At 33.5% G+C, this 23714-nt stretch overlaps 1 long non-coding RNA gene across 1 annotated transcript in view; it reads right to left on the minus strand.

Annotated features, from left to right (window-relative positions):
• LOC148125434 (uncharacterized) overlaps positions 1-23714 on the minus strand; it is a 94369-nt gene that overhangs the window by 19952 nt on the left and 50703 nt on the right. The window contains exon 2 of the long non-coding RNA XR_015744204.1: positions 6627-6745. This is a non-coding gene — a long non-coding RNA (uncharacterized LOC148125434). The remainder of the gene's footprint in view (positions 1-6626; positions 6746-23714) is intronic.

Consider the following 23714-nt stretch of genomic DNA (forward strand, 5'->3'; position numbering starts at 1 on the left):
ACTTTGTAATATCATCATAAAATTTAAGATAAAAGTTCTGGAAGGCACTTCTCTGCATTTGAGTGTTCATGAAAAAGAGAAAACTGTAAGATTAGCATATGAAAATATAGTATTATTATAGTTTTACAATTTGCTCTATTTATAATATACTAGTAGTTATGCTTTACATCCTCCTAATACCCCATGATGGCATTTGATATATTATCCACTTCTTTTACTAATCAAAAAAAAATCCCCTTTATTCCCTGTAATTAATTCACAACTTAAAATAAATTCCTGTTGTTTTTTTTGCCCAATCCAGAATTAGCTGCAAACTTAACTGGCTCTTATTCATCTGGCAGTTCTTTGCTAATCAGGGATGACAAAATCAGGATTTTTAAAAGAGAAGACTGCAGAACGGTGATGTGATGTTGAAAGAATAAAAATACTGTTTGCATGGTTCATGAAAAACAGATGGAAAAGACTTTTTCAAACAGATAAATCGAAACAGATTAATTGCAGTGCTCAATGTACTGTAAGACATTGCAGAAATAAGGAAGGGAAAAATGGGCTTAGAATATTTCACTGTTTCAGTTTTGATAAAATAGATCACTCAAGATATTTTAAAATTACCTTTACCTTCCTTCCTTCCTTCCTTCCTTCCTTCCTTCCTTCCTTCCTTCCTTCCTTCCTTCCTTCCTTCTTTCTTTAAAAAAAAGAACTATAAGATTTTTTTTTCATATGCAGGTCAAAAGCTTCCATGGAGTTAGATAAACATTTTGTAAACACTTGCAAGAAAATACATTTAATGCTGCAGAGAGAATTCACTGAGCTGTCTAATTAGTTTTTCATTTAATATGAATTCAAATAAGAATCACTTTGTGGAAACTACAGGGTGCATAAACAACATCTACAGCTGCATTTCTGAGAAGGATAGCTGTACTGACTGCTTTTATATTTCAAAAGTAAAACCATGCCTATAGCTGTATTAATGTCATAAAACAATTTTTAACAAATAAAATTAGGAGAAAACATAAGCCTTCTTAAGTACCCATATCCAAGGTCCATTTAAATGTTAATAAACTTATCCTCACCTTTTGAATGGCATGTCCTCAGTTGCTCACAAAATAAATAAAATATAGTCTTTTCTTCACTGATCTCCTTATTGTCTAGAAATAACTAATACTCTTACTTTTTCAAATTAGAACTTATAATTGAGATATAGACTCCTGAATTGTTGTGTTACTGCATGTAGAGTTCTGCATGTACTTGACATGGAACAACTTCTGAAGTCAATTTATTGCTTTATATGTAATTGTCAAAATTATAATTATCTAGTTTAATATTATAACAATAATACTTTGGATAGTACATTGTTTTCAAATTCTTTTCTGCCACTTTAAAGTGTGAGTATTGTATAAGAAGCTCTATGTGGCTTGGCATTCCTGTTCTTGTAAAAGTGATGGTCCTGGTGGGATTTTGACCATTATGTGCTCTTCTTCTATGATTCATTAACCATATACCAGTTCCAAGAATGGATAAATGGGGAGGGTTAGGAAAGCAGTGGTGAACTATCCTATAAAAAAATCTCACCAGAACACTTTATGGCAATAACTCAATATGACTCATTTATGGATACCAACAGTGGACCTTCCAGGCTAGATGGTAGCCTGTAAGCTACTGGAGAAGAGCAAGAGAAACCTTATAGTAATCAGGAATTTTATGACATTGTTAGAAGAAAGTCTTCATGGAGCCAATAATTCATAGCGCTCATGATGAAAAAAGTTGCTTATGCTGTACAAGGTTATATAAAAATGGAACATGGAATGTTAGAGGCATGTCCCTTGGAAAACTTGAAATGATTAGTTTGAACATAGACATTCTGGACATCATTGTGTTATGCTGGACAGGCAGTGATCAATTCAAATCAGATGAGTTTATGGTTTATTTTTATGGTAATAATATCATCAGACAAAAAGGAATTTCATTCTGCATAAGCAAGTGGATAAATGTGTTGAGAATGACAGAATATATAGTGATCACATAACATTTATCCAAATTCGAAGCAAACCACTCAACATTATCATACAACAAATCTATATTTGTAATGTTATATGTAACATATAAGGATAATGCTAGATAAAATAGGATGGATTTTCTATGGGACATGGAATAGAACAATTATATTTATTTTCTTTTAATTGTTTATATTGGTTTAGCCAGGCCTTTGTAGCAATACATGTTTTATAAAACACCTTGAATTTTGGAAATGGGTGGCATATAATTAATTGTCTAAATAAACAAATATTGAAATGTCAACTGAGTTTCACTCTTGAAAAAGTCATGTCTGCTTTAAGATGTTGTATACTGCTGTTGCATTAGCACTGTCACGTAGCATAGTTTTCATGATTATTGCTTCAATAATAGCTTTGAATTCAAATAATATAGTTAAATCTAATACAAATACAAAAACTCCTCTTATCTAACTGAAGAAATTGACATCAGCAAAGACTGTAGCTGCAAATAGAAATAACAGTGGGGAAAAATACTAGTGAAGAATGCAAGCTTTCAGAGTCTAGGAAATTAGACAAATCTTCAAATATCAGAAGGGGAATTCAAGAAAAAAAAGTAGACATAAAAAAACAAATCCACCCTAATTTTTACCTCAGTACCATTAGGCTGTCAGGATTTCAAACTTTTCAAATCTCTTATTTTGGATTACCTTATGGAGAAACTAATTTATCCAATTAAAAAGAGAAGAAAATTTCTAAACTGATCCTCAAACCTTCTTCAAATTCTGAATTGATGGTGAGAAACTATCACACATTATCATGAGTGATAGAGTTGAAAATATACTGATAATGTATAATAGAAGTACTTTTTTAAACAAATAAATGTGATTTGCAATTCAATTAAAAAGTAAAATAACTATCATTTGATCTTCTAGTTTAGGACAGGGAAACAGACTCAGAAATACATTGGCTTTGAAATTAAAAGGCCACAGTACTCTAGTCCTCAGGGTCCCTGGAAACAGCAAAGGACCAGACTACGGTGCCTCTGTCAGCTAAAATGGAGCTTGGAAGGACTGATGCAGCCCTCCCAAGTTTCCTTTTCATTGGCAGATGATTGCAGGAGGCCATCACAGTCGGAAATGGAGCTTGGGAGCCTGTTTTCACTGAGCGAGCACTTGGGCCATCACAGGTGCCTTCTAACATGAATGATGTAGAGTTGGACATGCCCACCCTGGCCACACCCACCCCAGCCCCCCAAGGTTAAACACAACCTCGATGCAGTCATCAATGAAATAGATTTTGACACCCTGGTTTAGGTCAATTCTCCATTCAGGACCAGCTACTCGCTGTGTCTAAAATAGGGGTGTTTTTCTTTCTTTCTTTCTTTCTTTCTTTCTTTCTTTCTTTCTTTCTTTCTTTCTTTCTTTCTTTCTTTCTTTCTTTCTTTCTTTCTTTCTTCTTTCATCATCACAAAATCATCACAATGACAGAATCCCCAATTACAACTTAAAAAAAGGCAACTATGATCTTATAAATAACGATCTCTCATCCCTTGATTGACAATTTCTATTCTTTGGATGTAATACTATAGAAGACCATTACAACATATTTTTACTTGAAGTCAAAAGAGTCATCAAACTATATGTACCATTAACAACTCCCAAAACCAGAAAAAACAAATTACCTATAACAATAAGGGAGCTTCAATCCAAAAAGAAATCACTTTGGCAGAAAAACAAATCTGGTCACATTGCCAACTTCAAAAGCTGATACAAAAATTTATACCACCAGATTAAAAACTGAACGCAACAATTATCATATTAAACAAGAAGAAAACTTTCTACCCATCAATTCCCCCCGTGCTTTCTACAATTTTGTAAACAACAAACTAAAAGACTCAAGGTCCATCCCACCCCTGAAAGAACCTAATGGTAAAGACTGCAATGACGACACTATTAAAGCCAACCTCTTTAACACATTCTTTGGCTCAGTATTTGTAAACAGCAATGGATCATGCCCAGTATTTCCTAGTCAAGCCATAGACAACTACAATGATCTAATACATATCAATTTTAGAGAAGACAATGCTCAAAAAGCACTATGCAATCTAAAACCATCCCTATCTATTGGACCGGATGGAATATGTGCCTACTTCTTTAAAAAGCTATCCACTGCCATAACTGAACCTCTAAGCATAATCTTTGAAAAATCTTTCAGGACCAGCTCCTTGCCAAAACTATGGTCACAAGCCACAGTCATCCCCATCTTCAAAAAGGAAGACCCCAGCCTAGTTGAAAATTACAGACCAATCTCTTTATGCTGCGTCACCTGTAAAGTCGTGGAATCAATTATTAACCAATCCATCATCCTCCACTTAGAGACAAACAACTTACTCTCTAATAAACAATTTGGTTTATCCTGTAATCTGCAACTCTTACACTGCAAAAACATATGGACTACACAATTCAATCAGGGCAAAGCAATAGACACAATCTACATAGACTTCTGTAAAGCCTTTGATTCAGTGGTACATGACAAACTTCTCCTAAAACTAAAATCTTACAGTATCTCTGGACACCTGGATAGAAGCATTCCTGTCAAACAGACAACAAATGGTCAAAATTTGGAGTGTCCTATCAAATTCTGTACCTGTCAACAGTGGTGTCCCCCAAGGCAGTGCTCTAGGACCAATTTTTTTCATACTCTACATAAATGACCTCTGTGATCATATCAAGAGCAACTTTGTGTTCTCTTTGCTGATGATGTAAAGCTATTCAACGCCACAGACAATACTGCTACCCTTCAAAAAGACCTTGACTATGTATCAGAATGGTCAAACAAATTGCAGCTTCAAATCTCAACAAATAAATGCTCTGTCCTACATATTGGCAAAAAAAATATATCAGAAAATAAAATACAGGCTGAATAGTCAAGACCTTGTTGATAATCCAACTCTGTCAAGGATCTTGGAGTACTCATCTCTAATGACCTAAGTGCTAGAGCCCACTGTAACTACATAGCCAAAAAGGCATTAAGAGTTGTTAACCTAAACTTATGTAGCTTTTTCTCTGGTTATGTTACACTACTAACTAGAGTATACAAAACATTTGCCAGACCAATACTCGAATACAGCTCATCAGTCTGGAACCCACATTACGTATCTGATATTAAAACAGTTGAGAAAGTCCAGAAATATTTCACAAGAAGAGTTCTCCACTCCTCTACTCATTGCAGAATACCTTATGCCACCAGACTAGAAATTCTAGACCTAGAAAACCTAGAATATGCTGCCTTCAGTCAGATCTAAGTATAGTATATAAAATCATACATTGTAATGTCCTACCTTTCAATGAATACTTCAGCTTCCACCATAACAACACAAGAGCAAAGAATAGATACAAACTCAAGGTTAATCGCACCAAACTTGATTGCAGGAAATACGACTTCAGCAACAGAGTGGTCAATGTCTGGAATACTCTACCCGACTCTGTGGTTTCTTCCCCAAACCCCCAAAACTTTAACCTTAGACTGTCTACTATTGACCTCACCCCTTTCCTAAGAGGTCTCTAGGGGGCGTGCATAAGCACACCAGCATGCCTACCATCCCTGTCCTTTTGTTTCTTTTATTTTTTTTTCTTATATGTATCCATGTATTCATAATTATGTTTTTATTTATACCTATTATCTTGTAAGCAATTGACAAAAATAAATAAATAAATAAATAAATAAATAAAAATAAATAAATCCTATAAAATTGATTGGACTAAGAATGAATAAATTAACAAGTTAATGTTATCTAGTAAGTTTTTTTGATTGAAGATGAACTGTAATTTGGGTTTTGGTGGCAATCCAACATTTTAACTATTGTACAAAGAATGGATATTCTTTCATAAATAATTATAATGTTTGCAAGGCTCTGAATAATTAAAAATGAGTAATTTAATAAATGCATCTTAGAGATGAACTGAGCAAGGAGGTAAAATCAAGTGGGATTATAATTTCCAATAAATTTAAACATTAATGGATTATTAAAGGCATTTATAGAAATATCTTCTACTAGCAATATGTTTACTGGCTTATTAATATCAGGGCTTAATTGCATTTATTTTAAAAGTTTTACATTTCTTACATTTGTCATGTACTCTAATTTTAGGAATATATGACAAATTTTAGGAACAACTGGATAAAGACAAGATGCACCTTCTGATCCATGTATAGAAGTTGCTTTAAGCAGGGGAAGTCTCTTGGTGATTATTGGATACACCTTTGCTGCATCTAAGCAAAATTTTAATTTAGATTATACACGAGAAATCTATCCTTATATTCCTTTATTGCGGCTTTCTATACCCTTCTACTTTACCAAAGTTTTTTCCAAAGTGAACTATGGAATGTGCTGCTATCAGAGGTGATGATTAATGATACCAATTAACAGGCAAACAGTATCCAATTATCCAGTAGTGCCAATCTTAGGAATGCCAAGGTTTTTCTCTAGAGAAAAACAAGTGTTCTCTAAAGTATGCATTTTGCCTTAGGAAAAAAGTGACTCACTCAACCTGTCACTCAATTCTTGCAGTGTTGCTGTTACTCAATGAGTAGGTGGAGATAGATATCATTTGTAAATGAAAGATGGATTACTTCTATGCTTTTGCTCAGATGCCTCAGAAGATGGCAGCAATGTTCCAACCATCTCTGCACTAAAGAGGCTTGGATCTTGTTTCAACTTGGAAGTTTGTCTTCAAGTTCATGCTCCTGCTCTAAGAAGAGAAAGACGAAAAATATTAGGATGTATTAGAGAGAGGAAAAAGAATTCAAAGCCAATCCCAAGCTTCTGGTGGGGGTGGGGGAATCTACAATTCAGTATAAATTTTTCTCAGAGTCAAAGACTTTTTTCAAAGTCTTTTTCTCCAACCACTTTAATATATTTTTGACTTTTCAGCTTTTGATATTTACAAAACCAATAGGGTTTATGTATGGATGTTTGTATGTACATGTGTGTGTGTGTGTGTGTGTGTGTGTGTGTGTTTGTGTGTATATTTATTTATTTATTTATTCATTTATTTATCTTTCAAATTAGTATTAAGTTGTTCTTCCTGAGTGGGCTTGACTGGCCAAAGGTCACACAGCTGGCTTGGTGCCTGAAGTCGGGCTAGAAATCACAGTCTCTCTATTTCTAGCCTGATACCTTAACTATTACACCAGACTGACTCATGTAAATACATTTATTACTTCTGTCTGCAATAATATATACATTATTTAGAAATAAACTTAATGAACCATGCATAATTTTTTCAGACTTGTCAGTATAGCTACTTGTTTTGATTGTTTTAATAATTACAATGGCTTTTAATTGAATGTAAAAGGCTGTAAATTATCTGGACCTCCAGGTTGGACTGAGCTATATAAAGTTGACAGATAAAATCAATTTAAACTTAAGAAAGATATTTAGCATTTAACTGATGTTTAGAATTTACCAGCATTCACATTTTCTGAATTACCAGTACCATATTTAATTTATTAATGTCACACATTTTCACAAAAACTTATTGCAGTACTCATGACAGTACACAATGGCAACAATAAATACATCAATTCAATTATGTAATAAATAATTTTAAATTGGTTAAATTCTAAATCATGTGTTCATAATAATATAAATATATATCATAATCTTATTCATTTCACTGTTCATAATGGAAGCCAGTTGATATTATTGGGGTTTGTTGTGGACCCTGGTGTAGGAGGATGAAAATATATGGGGCTGCATACATATGCTGCATTGAAATTGAAGTTGGTAATATAAATTAGTCCTAAATAAACAAATGTCTAGATTTATATAACATGCTAAGCCTAAATTTGATGTTTTGGTTTAGTATACTTTGTATGAATCCATATTTTTGTGATTTCCCCAAAAAATAAATTATAATTTAATGTGTTAATTCAAGAAATCATTGTTTGCTTAATAAACATAATTAAGCAAATCACACACACACACACACACACACACACACACACGTCAGTAGTAGTGAGCAATTTTTTTTTTGAAGAAATGCAATTTTAAAACAAGTGGCTTTTGAATTAAATTAAATTAAATTTTTATGAAATTATATAGCATAACTAATGCCCTTTCACATTTTTGTAAAGTAAAATACTGCAGAACACATACTATGCCCTTTCATGTGCAGTTTTAAGTCCATGTATTTGTATTTTTATTTGAAAAGCAAAATACTAATCTTTTTTTCTCCTCATAGTTTTAATTTTGATTTATAATGAAGTGCATCAGAAAAAGAAAGTGGAAAGCCTCATAAGTATCATGCCAGTAAAATAATACAAATATGTCCCTGAAGTATCCATAGTAGAAAAGATTTTATTTTAGCTGAGCATTCTATGATATAATCTAAAAATGACTATTAACAATCATCAAAATTATCCCATATTCAAAAACACCATACACTATATTTTGGGTCCTAGAGATTGACCATGTAAAATATCTATCATATCATGTCCTGCTTTTGAACTTAGTGGGTGTATTGAGTCCACTGAAGTAGTTAAGCCTTTAATCCAGCAGGGTTTATATTATGTTTTTAGATTGAATCCTACCATGGCTGATTGGCTACATATCTATTCATTCTTAATTTTTAGCAGCCACACATATAAGAGAGCCCTGGTGGCACAGTGGTTAGATTGCAGTATTGCAGATAAACTCTGTCCACAGCCAAAAGTTTGAACCCAACTCAGGTTCACTCAGTATTCCATTGGTTGGTAAAATTAGGACCCAAAATGTAATGGGCAATATACCAAGTATCTCTTTTATCTCTCTTCTTATATTGGAACTAGATTGGTCTGTTGGCCATTCAAATCTGTTGCCCATTGTGTCATTTTTTTCAGCTCTGTTCTTATAGCTTAGTTAGAATCATTACTGATTCTTCCTCTGTTGCTATGTTTCATGAGTATTCCTATAACCTTCCAAATCAGTAATAATCTGAATGCTGATTTTATTTCATGCTCTAGCTTTAGGAGTTCTTATAAGGAGAAAATATATGTTAATGTTATGTTGGATTTTGACATCTCTAGTACAGTATTTCAGTATACTTTTCCCATCTTTATGTGATCTCCTTTGTTTTCTTCTATTTCTTAATTTTTTTCTGTTTTTATATTCATTAACATCTTAAGTTTAATACATATTTCTATGTTAAGTAACGGTTCCCGTTGCACATACTTGCTAGTAGTTTCTGGCTCTTGGGGGCGGTGCTCATCTCCATTACAATGCTGAAGAGCCAATGCTGTCTGAAGATGTCTCCATGGTCATGTGGCCAGCATGGCTAAATGCCGTTAACTTCCTACCAAAGTGTTCCCTATTTTTCTACTTGCATTTTTACATGCTTTCAAACTGCTAAGTTGGCAAAAGCTGGGACAAGTAACGGGAGCTCACTCTGTTACACAATGCTAGGGATTCAAACTGCTGAACTGCCAACCTTTCTGATTGACAAGCTCAGCATCTTAACCACTGAGCCACTGTGTCCACCGCATCTATGTTATTTGGTCATTAATTATATTGTACAAAAGTACTGTTCTTGCTGTATCTTTCCTGACTGTAAATCAATTTAAACATTCTAATAATGCAGTTTTCTTAATATAAATAAAAGAGTAGTTTACCATTGTTTTATCCTACACAGTATGAATTGAAATGTTTGCCATTGTCATTGAAATGGTTGTCTACCTTCACAATCTTCCTATATTGCTGCTGCCCAATATAAGTATCTGTTTGCTCTAACTGACCAGCTGGAATGACCTCAACACTATTGGAAACATCTACCTTTGGCATGTATGCATGACTTTTTTGCTCATTTCTCTCAAATATTATATAATTTTCATTTTTGTTTATCAGTGGCTGTGAATCTACATATAATAGGTTTAGAGTGATCAGATTTAAAAATATGTTAATAGTTTCTGCAAAGCATTTTATTAGCTAGGCTTATATAGGCTTCACAAGTTGTTATTATTGTTATTATTTATGGGTTTATCTTCAAAATGTGGCAACATTCCACATTGCATAAAACAAATATGTTTTTTTTAATCTTCCTATGTTTCTTATCTCTGTTTGTATCTTTCCTTTCATCCCATGAGCAAGGAAGTTGTATATCTTAGGAGAAAAAAATATATGTCAGCTTATATTATACCGTACACACTAAGTATGTTCATTTTACAACAGGGCAAAGGTACATATTGAAATTAATAATGTATCTATCTCACTAAAATACTAGGAAACTTATAATTGATATATGTCCTGTTTTTCTCCCACACGTCATCTAAAGACCTTGCTTAGATTTTTATAAAGGGCCATACCCAAACACTATTTTTTCTCTGAATTCCTCACTGTAAGTATAAATAAGTGCTAATACATTGAATTAAGAAGGAAGTGAAAACAGATCAAAGAATGTAATGCAAGAAGTATCCATTAGATTCTTTTTGAAAGGTCAACCTTTATAGAAATACTAACATCATTGGGAAAATGAAGCTAAAACACCAGCATCATTCTTTATGATCTTGCCTAAAGGTAACACTGATGTTAAAAGGCAGGTGGTATTCATCGCTATAAAGGATTTAAATGCATTGTGATTCATTGATATAACTCATATTGAACTCTTAATTGAACATTAAGTTCCTGTAGCTATAGAGAAATTCTATTTTAACTTTCTAGCTGTTTTAAGTGAAAGGGATGAAAGTATATCCCATTGAGGAACATATCTGAACTGGAAATTGAATATTATTCTTTATTGCTAAAGACTGATCAGGCCTTTAATCAAATATATGAAGTCAAATTCTAACTCTCACAAATTGAATTCTAGTTCACCTTCATTTGTTTCTGTTTCCTTCCTAGATTTTAGCCTGTAGTTTTATATATCCCCTTAAATCTTTACAGGCTAAACCATTCATCTGAACTAAGTTGAAATCAATAGAGTTCACCCTCCAAAAGAATATATCTTATGACTTAAGTTGCAGAACAGCTTAAATATATCAGGTTTAGTTCTTTGTGTGTTGCAATTAAGAATCCTAGTTCCAAAACGTAGAATGTTTAACTTGTAATTCAATTTTAAGTTGAATTTATATCAATGTGTGATACTGAGAGGAACATAAATCACTGTATGATCTTTAGTACGCAAGAGAGATGATATTAGATGTTCTATTAATTTGTGAAATATATGGCATTTTAGAATCTCCCGTTTAATTTTTTTAGGTTTATATTGTTGACAGAATTTCAAGAAATTATTGTTTCATAATAGTTTTTTTTTTAAAAAAGCATTAAATGGCAGAATGTAATGTTACAAAAACATCTAACCCCAACAGAAATAATCACAGCAGCTGAAATCAAATACTTCAATATATGGGAAATAATTTAAAAAAAAATGTTTGTCAAGTAGTATCACATATTCAAAGCTTACCTTATTTTTCAGATGAAAAATAATTGGTTTTAATGTATTTTATTTATTTATTTTGTGTCTTGATCAAACTCTATTCACCATTGTTTCTCTACTTTTTTTACACAAGAAAAAACTGAATATTTTGAAAATTCTGGATAAGTTATTAGGAATCAATGACTAGCATTTTTTTTTACAAAAAAGTATCTTTTTTGACTTTACAAAAAAATATTAATTGACCATTAAAAATTTATATCAATGACACTTACTTTGTATCTAAAAAAAATAGCTATAGAAATCTAATAGAGCTAGAGGGAAAATAGCTATGAATTTAGTCTTTAGTCTTTGAATACTTTTTGTCTTTTATACTTTTTGAAGTTTGCTTGAAAATAATTTAATATGTCATGGGGATTTTTTTCGCTTCCTATTCATGCTTAAAATCAAAATCAGATTTGTATTGTTGAAAAACATGGAGCTAATGGATTCCTATAGAGGAAACACCTGTTACTAGTAAATAATTAAAGTGATGTTCCATACCCCCATGAAAGTGAATAAAGAGCTCAAGGCACCAAATACCTTCAACTAAATTCAACAAAGACTATCAATCATAGCAGAAAACCTTGATGAAATATTTTCATTACATTGTGAACAACAAAAGGTATCTTCTAGGGATGAAAAAAGAAGAAAGAATCCTTGGGGATACTTTGACTGATTAATTACATAAATAGATTGCCTCTTTAGTAACAAAGTGGTTGAAAACAAAATTAGAAAAAAATAAAGTTCTTTGCATCTCACAAAGTACGAAAGTAATCATTTGCATTTAAATAGCAAAATAGACTTTCTTCTTACTGAGAATATTGCAGACTTCAAGGAGTGTATATGGAACAGTGTGGGTATGTATTTTCTTGATCAGATTTTTCTTTCCTCCAATCAGTTATATCATTTTTATCCTACTGTATCCCTCCTATGCAGTACTATCTAGCATGATCAACTTAATATTATGTCATCCTTCAGGATAATCTCTGGAAGAAAATTTAAATGTCCAAGTTGGAGAACTGCAGACAGAAAATTACCCAATGGGGTCTGGCACTCATAAATGTTACTTAGACAGATAATGAAATGTCTGCAAGCAAGCAAGCAAGCTAAGGATTCCATACTTCAACCCTATGCTTCATATATTTTTATCTATTAGGACATATAGACCCAATTATCATAATAGAATAATAACTATTCTATTAATCAAGTGCAACTTCAGTTGATGCAAAGATCCTATGTTTACTGAAGGTTGAAGAGCACTGATTGGAATGTCTTCTCATTTCTATGAGGACAGCACTTCCAGATAAGAACATAAGGAAATCTGCTAAAATGTATTCCATCAATAAAGACTCTACAAGGGCACAATGTGTAACAAGCCTATCAACATATGTATTCAAAATATTTACACTAAACTTTACTATGAATTATATGTTAAGTTGTTTACAAGCCAACAAGGTATATTTTCACTTTAAAAAATACAGGATATATCATATAATTTTATATGCAAAAACATATTTTAAATAGAATAATTATGTATAAATAACATCCACATGTTCATTTTCTTAAAATATAATTTACAGAAAAGTAAAATAAAGATGAAATATATAATAAAAATGAAATGCCCCTCTATGTCAATCAATAATTATAATCAAAACTGATAATGAAGCATGGTGGATGTGTAGGGGCTGAACTGGAATCAAAATTAAAATTATAATATTGAGAATGTATGTCTCAAATGACAATAGAGACATATTTTAAGGCACATGTAAAACAGATAAAATTGTTTTATGGAAATTTGTGTTTTAGAGGAGATTGGAATGGAATAGTTTGTCCGATAAAAAAAAAGGAAATTAAATCACACAAGGTAAATTTCCAACATTTAAAAAAAATGTTGGATAACTTTGATTTTGTTATATGGAGACATAAAAATGGTGATTCCAAGGAATATGCATAACTTTCTGAGAGCTACATATCTTTTTCAAGAATAGATATGTATTGGATTCCTAAAAAGTCATTAAATAACTAATAAAGTGGAGAAAGCAGTTACACCCTTTTTGAGATAATAATCCAGTGACTTTAATATTTAATAGGAAAGATAGAACTTACCAATGGAGACTAAATGAAACATTGCTACAAAAATCTCAGAAAATTAAACTTCTACAATACCAGTTTTCTATGTGAATGATGAAAGAAATTGAAATAAAAATGAATTTTTAAAAATGAAAGTGAAGGATTTTGAATTAGCAAATTCTGCTAATGACTAGCATACCAAATGAGAAAAGAAAGTGAACAAGATTTTACAATCTTTCTTGTCACAATAATTAAGTGAATGCACTTGTTAAATTAGTAAAATGGTTGTTAAATGAATATGGCTTCCCCAGATTGTGAAAAAGGTCACAAAAGTTGTTTACATGACCAGGGAACACTGTAACAATCATAAATATGAGTCAGTTGTCAAGCATCCAATTTTTGATCACATGACCATGGGTGATAAGTGTGAAAAATAGTGATAATTTACTTTTTCAGTGCCGTTGTAAATTCAAATGGTCACTAAATGAACCAAGGACTACCTATAGTAGTCTAATATTTCAGGCTTCAGGACCCAAATCATTAAAAACATCTGAATCAGCTATTTTTACCCAGACTGTTCTAAACAACTGGAATTTTACAGTGGATGTTATCAATGAAAATTCAAACAAGATTAAAAACTTATTTCTAAAATCATTAAATTATTTAAATGTTTTATGCCTGCTTTTTTGTTACTGTTGAACACATATTATCTACACATGAACTTTACCACCACTGTGGTTTCAGTTAAACATAGAGACTGAATTATTATGTAGGATATGCCACATCCTTAGGTTAATAATATACTAATGGCAACATATGCAAACAACAGTTTAACAGTGTATTTTAAATGGTTAACTGACTATTTTTTAAGGTTTAAAGAGCAGAAGCTTTTTAGGGCACCTATGCTAATTAACTGGCTAGACTTTGCTGTTTTAAAATATCTTCCACAATTTTCAGTGAATAGAAATTACATTGAATCATTTACCTCTTTCTAAACTAAATAGAAAATAGCTGTTTTCTGGAAATCAGTTACTTATGCATAAATATGTAGAGTTGTCCATCTCCAGTTCCCTAACTCCTTCAATAATCTTTACCAAATACAATCACCAAAACTTCTAAGTTGAAATACTTAGGACAGAATGCCACCATTCCACAAAAAAATGCTACTAGCAATAAAAAAGAAACACCACTCCATGAAAAATAGCCAACATATATTTTCTCATCATATTTTGTCAGCTCTGGAGGACCAGGAAGGATACAAAGTGAGTGGATACATATGTTAACCAGACCTATTTTTTTAAAATAAATGGATAGAGCTTTTCAGGCAGAAATATGCCTATGGCCTAGACCATGGCAGCAGCATCTATTAAAGGCTACGTAATCATAATTTTTGTAGTTTTTGAGCTTAAGCAAGAGAGGCAAATCAATTTCACTAGTGTCTCTGTACAAGTAGTCCTTATTTAATGACTATCTCAGTACTATTTATAATTACAACAGGGTTGAAAAAGTAACTTTATGGATTCTTCTCATGTTTACAGACCTTTGCACAGGTATGGGCTGCTGGAGGTTCGTAGGGGCTCGGGAGAGCCCCTAGCTAAGATTATGTGCAGTTTGGAGAACCCTCAAATCCCACTCCTACTCCTGGCTGGCCCCACCCACTCCTCCCCTCCCAGGAGTCCCTACACAGCCCATTTTGGATGCAGGTAAGTGCAGGGTGCATGCGGAGGGCAAAAAAACAGCCACCCAGAAGTTAAGGAAGGCTGAAAATGGCCCGTTTCCAGCTTCCAGAGAGGTTTTGGAGCCTGGAGAGGTCATTTTCACACTCCCAGAGGCTCAAGAAAAGCCTCCGGAGTCTGTGGAAGGCAAAAACACTCCCTGCCATGGTGCAGGAGGCTAAATAGGCCACCCCCACCATGGCTATGCCCACCCAGCAACCAGGCAGAGAACCCTTTGCTAAAATTTTTGAATGGCTGAAGTAAGTTCTTTAGTACAATCATGGGTTTTCCTTAGCAACCACTTCCCTTAACAACTGAGTTGTTGGTCCCAATTATGGTCATTGATCTAAGATTACCTGTAGTCATCATATTACAGACTATTTCTCAGATTCATTTTTTTTTTGGGGGGGGGGGAATGTGAGAAGAGAGCTAAGGTGCATTTTCTAAAATCAGACATATTTTTTTCACCAATGCATTGATCACTGTAATTAATTATTTGTTCAGACTCAGGGAGACTTTCATAGGCTACATGGATGTTTGTAACTTATTCTAACAGTGGCCATGCGTTAAAAGATAGAAAAGGCCTCATTTTAGCAATCCAGCAGCTAAATTGGATTCTAAAGTGAAGGCAATACAGTTGCTGAGGTCTCGCTTTCAGCTTTGTTTTGTTTTGTTTTTTAAAGGAGAAAAAAACTTCTAGGAGAATTTTGCTTTCAGTTGAAATGAACTGCCAAGAGCTTCAAAATCCTATGAAATTTCAGATCTGTATACTGACAGCACTTTTGCTTTAAACTGCTGATACAAACTGTATGGAAGAATAATTTTAAATCATTTTGATGTCAAAGAATTTCCCAGTAGAAGACAAAAATGGTAAGCTTCTGTTAGTCAGACAGAGTCTCGAAATAACCCTAATTATAACCAACAGATGTATTTTTAATCTTTCTATTCAGGATTTTTCTCTTCAGAAAACAGAAATAATATGCTTTTTATTTATATATCAAATATGTAAAGCTTCCTGGTCCTTTTCTTCTTGATCTCATTTTTTTTCCTGGAAGATTTAGTACACACAAAATAGTCTGACTTGCCAGATTCATTTTCCCATTAAATAAGTGCCAATGGTCTAAGGGCACCCTCTAAGTGATGGCAAATGTGCCAAAGGTAGCATGCAGACTCTCTCTGTGGGCATACATGCCATCCTCCAGCTCAACTCCACCGCATTTCTCCATAGCATTTCTTTCTATGGTTTGCAGGGAAACAGAAGTTTCCCTCAAACGATGAAACAGAAGCTCACAAAAGAAAAAGATTTCACCTCTTATAGAGCTGCCGGTGTTGGGATGCCCTGCCTCCTGCCAGCCAACTTGTCTTTAGGTCTCTGCCATGCATGTGCAGGCATGGGAACATACACCTACGTCTTGCAGTTTGGGCATGTACATGCACTTTGGGCACTCAGTGCCTAAAAGTTTCACCATCATTGCTCTAAGCTGTCCTCTCTCCTTTTCTACATACAGGAGGAGAAGTTGGTATTACACATTTGTATGTAAAATGTAACAGTAGAGAATGGAAATGTACTCTATCCATTTTACCTTTTACTTCCAAGTGATATTTCTGACTCTCCCTTATTTTGTCGTATCTCCCTTTATTCCCTTGAGCAACTTTTATTCATCTTTCTAATTCCTTCAAGGTCCGATATGCCTTCAAAACTGCCTTTTTGGACAATCTTCTGCCCATCCTCAAATCTGATTTCCTTAAGTCTCTAAGTCATCTGTTAACAATATTCTTGTTTTCTGCAGGATCTACAGTATTTAGCTTTAATTGACTTTATTTACCTGAGAATTGTGTTTCCTGAACTTCCAGTTTTCCTGTCTTCCAGTTTCCACCAGATTTTATTCATTTCTCAATTGTCCTACAACTTTTGGGTTACAAATAATTTATCTAAAAACACTTGACATTAGAATATAACAAAATTTCTATCTGGTGTACTTTGAGAAGAATTTTGACCCATTGAGAGGCAGTCTGTTGTAGCATTTAGAGAATAAAGAAGAAACAATTTCCTATTTACATTTCACCAAAGTGTAGTGTAATTTATAGAATTATGAGAAAATTAGATCAGGAAATGCAATACATATTTTAGTTTTCCACAGCAAACATTGAAGTCTTAACAATAACAATTTATCTTTTCAGTTGTAAGACAACAGTCTCATAATAAGAATAATGGAAATATGTATAGCAGAAAACAATCATAGCACAGAAACAGTCTCCTATCTTCAAGTCCAAAAGCACAAGCAAGAAGAAAAAAATGGAACAATTTCTAAAGTATCCAGAAGAAGAAACCTCTAACATACATTATATTAACTCATGAACTAATGCTGGTACACATTAACTTCTAATAAAAGAGAATATGTAGCCCAAGGTTGAATTATGGAGTCCTCGATGCTTCCTGAACTTGGTTGTTTCATTCCCAACTAGGTAATACCATGAGTGTGAGGACTGCAAATCCCACAACTACTTACACTGATGTTACCTAATCGGGTAATGAAATGCCTGCAAGTGAACACCAAGTTCAGAACCAAAGACTCCATATTAGCTTCTCTCTATACCAGAAATAGGCATTTCTTTCTCCTAATCAGCAAAAATTGGAAGTGTAATACAGCAACAACTACAGGTTATCCATTATATTATACATTACATTTGTTTATATTTCAGTATTTTTTTAGTCAAATGCCTCTCTTTTTGTCTGGTGGCCTACCAGGGACCATATGCTGGGCAATGGGCTAATACAAAAATAAGAACAAGAGAAAAACTAAATTAATTTCATCTATATACATTAATGTATAATAAGATAAATATAATGAAAGTGATAGTTTTTATGTATTTACTATTTTTCATATTTGTGTTACATTAAGAAGTTATAATTTTCAAACTTTGTTGAGGATAAGGGGTTTCAGATTAGAAAATACTTAAATGAATGTAGTCCATGCATATTATTGAGGAAAGTCAATAAAAAGTGAGATTCTTCTGCTAAATGAGACACAGAAGTCGCTTCTCCATCTCCTTTCAGTAGAATTAGAAAATTGCAGTGTAAAGGATTTTTTCTCAGTGCCTAATTAAAAATCATGTAAACAATGGCAGCTGAGAATTGAAAATAGATTTTCCTTAGATATATTAAGAGTGCAGTCATCTAGGCCATCACCTGATAAATGCCTCACATTGCAATAACATTGGCATAAGAATGTGGGAATATTTTTGTTTTAAGGATAAATTAAAGAAACAATTGATAAATGTTTAAGAAATCAGCCAATACAACTTTTTTTTGAATAAGTGGTATGTAAAATGAAATTTTATCCAGTGCAAACAAAATAACAAATTATCTTGAAGATTTACTGAAGAGTGGGTTTTTTCAATGTATATCAGTTGTATATCAATGTATATCAATGTATTTATTTAAATTCCTTTATTTATATTTCATATTTTTAAATCACCTGTTGACCATCAAAGAACAATTGTTTAAAATTAACATTAAAATTAAGGTTGGATTAAAAAAATAGAACAATGACATAGTAAGCTTTAAAAGGGTAAAAATTCCAAGACAGCCATTTAACATTGATTATTAAAGGTTGTGGGAGCTCTCAAAGGGCTAGCCAGCCTCACAGCTGCATGATTCTCTGTGCCTCTCACACAAAACCACAGACCTAAGTTTAGATGCCTTTTCAGAAGGCCAAGAGAGCGCCTTCCTAGACCCCGCCAGATAAAATTCCTTGACTGACAAGGTCTGCATCATAATTTCCTTCCTGAATGAGTGAGAGAGTTGATAGGATGGGGCAAAGCCAGTTCTGTAGGTAATCTGGTCCTATGCCATGTAAGGGCTTGAACAACCAATGCAAATCACAGATCAGGTATTATTTCACATTTCTAGCTATCTTCTCTTCTATGCTAGAAAAACTAAAATTAAAAAAAAAGGAAATTCACCTGGGTAAAGATAATTACTCAGGTAGATTTCCATAAGGCATTTTTACTTATGTACTATATACTGACTGTCCAGTCACTGTCTCTCTCAACCCTATGAAGCAGGCAATGACAAATCACTTCAGAAATCTTGTCAAGAAAACTGCAGGGGTTTGTCCAGGCAGCCAAACAGGAGTCAACATAGACTTGAAGCATACGTAAAGACCTCTATCCCCATCTATTCTATCTAATTTATTCAGAAATCTTCCCCACTGAACTAACTAAATTGATGTTCAAGTTAATATGTATAGGAATGCAGCCTTAGAATTTAAGAATGTCATACTATAAATTGCACTTGGAAATAAGCAAGTAAATCTTGACATAGCACATGTTCACTGTAGCAGTGTTTAAAATATTTATATAGCATTTGAAATATTTCATTCTTTGAGTTGATGTTCAACAGCAGCCTCACATAATATCAATTACAGTGATCTCAGATTGATGGATCAGAGTACAGGCAACTTGAGCAGGATAATACTTATGCAAGAATTTTTATAGCTGATGTCAACCCAAATAATGAAAATTGTTTCAAGACAAAACATACTCATGGGACTATTTCCCAGCTCCTAGCACATAACAGTCGAGGTGGAGACTATTAGAGAGAAAAAGGCAGAGACAAAGGCAGAAATGGATCTGACAAACATTTATATAGAATCTGATCCACAATATATTTAAGACAATATATGGAAAATTTGTGGATCATTCAGAAAAATAGCATTACAGTATATAATGATAATGTCTTTGAAAATAATATATTTGCCCACCAGACTTTTATTTTTCTAGAAACAATATAAATACTGCTATAACATAAATTAACATCCTCCATGTCATGCTTTCATTCATATTAGGAAATGACACAGTTCTTAAAACAAAAATATATATTTGAAAGGCATAACTTAGCTTTGAAATGTGGGAGTTTCCTAAATTAACATCTGATGTTTTCATTACAGATGCTTGCTAGTGTTTTATTCCCAGATTTTAGTCTTACTTATACTTGCACCATTTAAATATTTTCCTAGATAAAACTATTTTGATTTAAGCAGTAGGTAGGGAATTATATGACTTGCCAGGCAATGTTGTCTGGGTATAATGAATAATTTAGTTTTAAATCCAGAATACTATGTTAACTACTCAGTGGTGTCTTTAAGGTATCAATGCCTACTAGCCAATATAGATTGTTCTTATACCTTTATCTACAGGAATAATAGGAAGAATAGCAACACAATAATTCTTAAAATGTTGAAAATTAGCATTTCATCTGTTACAATAAAATCATCTGACTCTTATAAGGTATCCTTAGCCAGATTACATGAAGATAGTGCACTTAGAGCTTAAAAAAAGAAAAGGCAGAAAGAGAGATTAGCTTTTATATTTTCAAATCATTATTTTTCAGATGGTTAGTCTTCGGCTACATTCATTATTATCATGACCAATAGAAGTAGATTCAGTTTATTTTATAGAATAAGCCCAATGAAAAGATCTTATGCTTTAATAATTGATGCAGAATTGAACAACATGGGTATTATTAAAATTTTTGATTAATGGCAGATAATGGAGTGTTTCACTCTGTCTGATCACATTGGACAGACTGAAACCACTGAAGAAAATTGGTCCTTAAAAAAAAGTAGGCCCTATGCCATAAAGGCCTTTATAAGTGACAACCAACACCTTGAATTGCACCTTGGTGTTTTACCAGAGATTTGACAAAGAGGAATTGGATAATGGTAGAGTGGTCAGCACCCAAAGTCCAGTTGCCTCTTGAAAAAGCACCTTTAGGACAACCATGACCTGGATGACTGAGAATCACCATAGATACATAGAACTTTATATTTCATGTACAATTAACACCTGTGTAGAATAGGATCATCTTTCTCATCTTTAATTCAAAGCAATGAGATGGTGACATTGTTACCAGGTACAAACAAATACACTTTAATCTTGACGATCTCACACTTGGTGGAATTCCTTTATCATAAACCTCAGTTGCCTCATTTTTAGGGGGAATAAAGCCTCTCCAAATATAATAAGTTCATTTTTCTTTATAACTAAAAGTACAGTGAGATCAAGCCATAAAAAACATGCATGAATAATTGTAATTCAGAATCTATGTAGTTAATTAAAATCCTAGATGGTACAGGACTAGGCTGCTTGTGGGAGTGGCTCTTTCTGATTGTTTATGCTCAGCCTATCAAAATCAACAGGATGAATATGTTCTAGACCCTCTCTCTCAAGCATTGTCAGCTTGTTAAATCCAGGAATCATACCTTCCCTATCATAATGCCTGCCCTTTGGAACAACATCCACCCAGAGATCCAGATGTCTCTCATGTGTTACTCTTTTGTAAGGCGCTAAATACTTGTCTGTTCCCTTAAGCATTGGGAATAGGAAGTTAAGCAAGCTTTGTTGGTTAATTTATTTTGGAAGTGGGGTGGTAATTATACATTATTTGTATTATTTACTTGTTTAAAATATTTGGGGGAGTATGTTTGTTTTAATTCTTTTCATTCTGTCCAGAGTCATTTCTCAAAGATGGATTGCTTACATAAATAAACAAAGCTTGGATAGATCATAAATTCAGTGTTGCCTTTGTTATTTAGGTGATTATTTAAACAAAATCATAGTGATTGAGGCAAAACAATACGTTGAGTTTCATCAGTTCACTGAGAAAAATGAAATTGCAGCTGCTAGAAAAAAGTGTATTTGTTAAATCTATAGCATCTTTGTTACCAAATATATTCAGAGCACACTTCAGACTTTAAACCATTTCCTAAATCTACATTGAAGGAGTTTTAACAATGGCACAATGTATTTGGAAATCTAAGTCTAGTCATACAACAATATGTTCTAATTAAAGAGTTTACTAATATATAATCTAAGTATTGCAAGTAATTGATCTTGTAATTGATATAAAATACATTATAATTATTTTGGTTGGAAAAAATTAAGCACAATTATAAAAATGCAAGTCAAAAAACAACAACCTACAAAGCCTCGTTATTTTCAAAAGAATGGGGATAAAAGTATGAGGATGATCCTCATTGATTTAATTTGAATACAGAACTCTTCCCTGGAAGCATAAGAGAAAGTTCAAGGGATTACTTTAGATTATTTTTCCCAAGAATTCTGCTGGACTGTCTAGATAGTAAATTGACAGCATAAGCAGCATTGATTATGGCCACAAAGGTCTCAAAATGGAATGACTACAGCACTGAAAGCACCAGAACAATTTTTCATGTCTTGTCATCTTCTGATCTAATAAACTGTAGCACTGAAGTCTTCAGAAATGTCCATTCTTATCCAGCACACATGGTCCTTCGGTTGAAGAAAAACAGGAGCTTAGACTTTTAGAGTCCATATATGGAATGGAAGCTATGGCCCTTTCTGGAGGAAGGGAAGGAAACACTGGGGCTTCTTTCTCATAATCTTCCTAGTTTTTCTCTGGGAAAAATGTGAGGGGATAAAGGACAGAAATCTAGAACTTCAAACACATTCAGTTCTGATTGACCAAGAATATGATGCTGCTGAAACAGAATAGGTGAATGCAGGGGTGGGAATCTACCATTTCTGTCTACTTCTGTAGAACCAGTTGCTCTGAAAAGAAGCAAACAGAGAGCATACATAGAACCGGTTCTATGTCTGCTGCTCTTTTGGCCTGCCCGGCTCTTATTTGTCCTTTATGTCCTGCTTTTTCAACCGTAGCTGCTTTGCGTGGCACAGCTGCAGTTGAAAAAGCAGGAAAAAAGGCCTTTTCCAACCACTGCACACTCGCACGCAGCGCTGCTCAGCTGTCTGGGCAGCTCAGCGGGTCATAAATTGCATTTGCACAATGCACAGCAACAGAACCGGTAGTTCTGTCGGTCATATCCCATCCCTGGGTGAATGAATATCCAAGTGCTAATCTTGAGATATAGCATGTATGGGCTTAGCAATAAAAGAAAAGCTGGAACACATTTTGATTCCCTATTCCAGCATCCAGAAAATATATAACATTGTGAAAGAAGTGTAAAACTAATTATTATTTAAAATACTTGATCTTAGCTTAATTGATCTTTAATCTTGAAATTAATTCATAAATTAGCTACTTACATGACCAGATAATTGGTAAGGTTGATCAGCACATGTCTTCCTAAAGATATGGTCATCACATTTACATATTTAGCAACATTCACAGATTTTATTGTCAGGTTTGTGTAGTGCTTCCCAAAAGAATATTTTAATACCATGTTTCTTTGAAAATAAGACTCTCTTATACTTGTTTTTTTGCCTCTAAAAGAGGCACGAGGTCCTATTTTGGGGAGATGTCTTCCACTGTCTAACCCCACTTGCCGCCACTCACATATCCTTTTTGTCAGCTGCAGAGGCATTTCTTGACAACAAAACAGGGGCGACATGCACAAGTTGTGGCACGTGGCCATAGAAGAAGTGAAAGGCGAGGCAGATATCAGGGTGTGCGAGGCCTGGCTGCAATGGTCTGAAGGTAAGCA

This window comes from Pseudonaja textilis, chromosome 6 (assembly GCF_049901715.1).
Source record: "Pseudonaja textilis isolate UNSWEBS1 chromosome 6, rPseTex1.2, whole genome shotgun sequence".
Taxonomy (NCBI): domain Eukaryota; kingdom Metazoa; phylum Chordata; class Lepidosauria; order Squamata; family Elapidae; genus Pseudonaja; species Pseudonaja textilis.